This window comes from Cryptomeria japonica, chromosome 7 (genome assembly GCF_030272615.1).
Source record: "Cryptomeria japonica chromosome 7, Sugi_1.0, whole genome shotgun sequence".
Classification (NCBI taxonomy): domain Eukaryota; kingdom Viridiplantae; phylum Streptophyta; class Pinopsida; order Cupressales; family Cupressaceae; genus Cryptomeria; species Cryptomeria japonica.
This window is the reverse complement of record NC_081411.1, coordinates 775,389,308-775,392,487: the sequence shown is the minus strand read 5'-3', so window position 1 is coordinate 775,392,487 and position 3,180 is coordinate 775,389,308.

Below are 3,180 nucleotides of genomic sequence, written 5' to 3'. Positions count from 1 at the left end.
AATGTCTTTGAGAGTTAGCCTGAGCAGGAACAACCTTGAGACTTATGAGTATATGATGAGTGTTAATGGAGATTTGTTCCCCTCTGAGCAATTTGGTAGAGCTCAAAAGGTGATAGAGGCCATTAGGACTCTGTTTGTTTTTTATTGAATGTACTTTTATTTCTGTGATCAATGAAATGGGTGCTACCCCTCGGCAGCAATTTTCCGAAAAAAAAAAAAATTATCCAAATCACACATGTTGGAGGATACTCACACAAACACACTTATTAGAATTCAAACCTTTGTTTTAACTTGGATCTCTTTTTGCAGGACCCTCAAAAGCTACTTTTATATGCTTTCACTTCTCTTTAGATCTCGAACTCTACCAGCCTTAGTCTCTAGTGACGATGTCCCTTCTATCAGGGCTTGTAGAAGGTAATTGCAAATATTGTCATTAGGATATGCAGTGCAAAGCGAGATCTTCGTGGGATATCTAGATCATTGTGCTGATCCTTTCGGGATTATTGAACAGAAAAGATGTCACATAGAAAAATTACTATCCTCTCTGTCTATAAATCCAAGGTGCAGATCTCCATGCAAAACAAAGAATGAAGGGGTCGGGGCTTGCAAATTTTGACACTATGTTGGTTCTAGAGTGTGAGTGTGACTGTAAGCAGGCGTTGATGGATGCAAAACTGAGGGAGATATTCACGCTAGATGGGGACGAGGCAAAGGAAGCAGTGAAGAAGGTTTTGGGAGACGCCCGCTTGTCTCACAAACACATCCACAACACCGAGCTCCTGGTGAGCTTCATTTACATCCTGGCTTGGACAAAAAGGAATTATGAGGTTGTGAAGCTAGACATTATGCGTACAATTACCCAGCACCTCCAGGGTCCAACTATGAGGACCCTGAAGAGGTTAAAGTCTGAAGTTTTTTCTAGATTGGTGGCCAATGCTTTTGTCATAGAAGAGATTTTGAAGAACAAGGATATGCATGATACTATAATGTCTTTGAGAGTTGGCTTGAGTAGGAGCCTTGAGACTTATGAGTATATGATGAGTGTTAATGGAGATTTGTTACCCTTTGAGAAATTGAGTAGATCTCAAAAGGTGATAGGGGTCATTAGGACTTTGTTTTCTCTTTGTTGATTTACTTTTATTTATGTGATCAATGAAATGGGTGCTAGTCTCTTGGTAGAAATTTGTTAAATATATATATATACATATTTATCCAAATCACACATGTTGGAAGATGCTCACACAAACACACTTATTAGAATTCAAACCTTTGTTTTAACTTGGATCTCTTTTTATAGGACCCTCAAAAACTACTATTATATTCTTTCATTTTTCTTTAGATCTCAAACTCTACTTTGATATTATCTTCCTCTCTTCTCTTTCCTTGAGGATCAAATATTTATTTTAATACCATCTAACACAACCATGGATGAAGGATCCAATGAAGAATTGTCTATCCAAGTTGTCTAATACACATATCTACTCACACATTGGATTATTAATAACAAATATAATTTTTATTTTTTATTTTATAAAATGATATCTTTATTCATTCAAAAACTATGATATCAATATTCAACAAATTAGAATCACATGCACTCCACCTTGTATTCACAATACAATTGATTCATATATAATAGATCTACCAGTTATAAGAAATGATTTATCCTCAACTCATACTTGAAATTTGGACATCTTTAACTTTATGATTGTTATTGATTGTCTCTTGATTTCTATCTACTCCTCTTGCAATGTGCCTTTGCAATATTTAGATAATCCTTGCTATCATTGATTTGCCACTAGACTTTTGATATGTCACCATAATCTTAGACCACTTACATTCAATTCTTGATCTTGTTTCTTTGGTTTCTTTCTCAAACCCTATTCATTAATCCAAGCTCCTCAAATGAGTTTATCCTACTAGTTTATATCGGCGATCCTTATGGAAAATCCATTACATCTTTCAAGGAAGAAAAACATATTATATCGTGCAATCTCCATGCATATAGAGATGACACTATATTGTATGCATAATTTATAGCCACCTTTACATCATCCTAGGGTATATGAAAATATTAAATTCTTTGGTATCAAAAAATATATCTTCACTAAGGACCAAAATGGTCCCAAATGTTGAAGTATAAATGCATGCACCTTAGGAATGATTCCAATAACCCTTTCTTCATCGTAAGTCATGAGATGTAATGTTTCACTATGTTAAGAAAAATGAATATAATTTAAATATTAAAAATCTTACACCACTTTAATGAGGAATAAACAAAGAATGAATACAACACCACTAGAAGTTTTTAAGACATGAAATTATGCCTAGGAATGATCACACAGGTTCATAGCTACACACGAATCCAGTTTCAAGTACAATAATGATAACTCCACCAAAAGGCTTTATGTTACCAATGCAAAATCTTCAAGCTTGATGAAAAGCTATTGTGGATACTTCAATCCAAATCATCTCTATAAATCTTCAAAAATGAAAAACACCAAGAAAATATAAAAGAAAGACAAGTAAATGTTTTTGGGTGATGCAATATTGTTTGGTCCCCTAAGATGCTCTTGCATCAACTCCCAAATTAAAATTCATATATACTTCTTTCCTATATTGGTTTTATATGGCCATTACCAATTAGTTTGCATCCTAAAAGTCTCAAGTTGTGTGCTTAAAGAACTATATTTAAGGACATCATCCTTGGTCATTTTCTTGATCAAATTATCATAAAATAAAGAGCATCTTTCATTCACATGTAGATCCAAAAAATCAATCTTAGTTGCGTTAACATTGACTTTTCAATTTTGTGTGATTTTGATATTGTCACATTTGTCTTAAGGTTGGATTGCTATCAAGAAGTCAATATCCTTCTCTTCATTTAAAATAGACCTCCATGGGTATTTTCAACACCACTAATCACTAAGACATAATTCAAACATGTTATATAGATTTCAAAGCTGAAATCCAAGAGAAGACAAAACCTCATAGGAATAAAGCATCTCAAGACCAAACTATGATATAGGCTAGTCCCAAACATAAATTGATCATTTTTAGCTCAAGTTCCTAATCACCATTCCGACAACAATAACTAGTTTTTTGTTGTAATATTGCACCCAATCAAAGTAATGAAAAACAACAACACATCAAAAACCAAATGATTTATTTTTTGTCTCA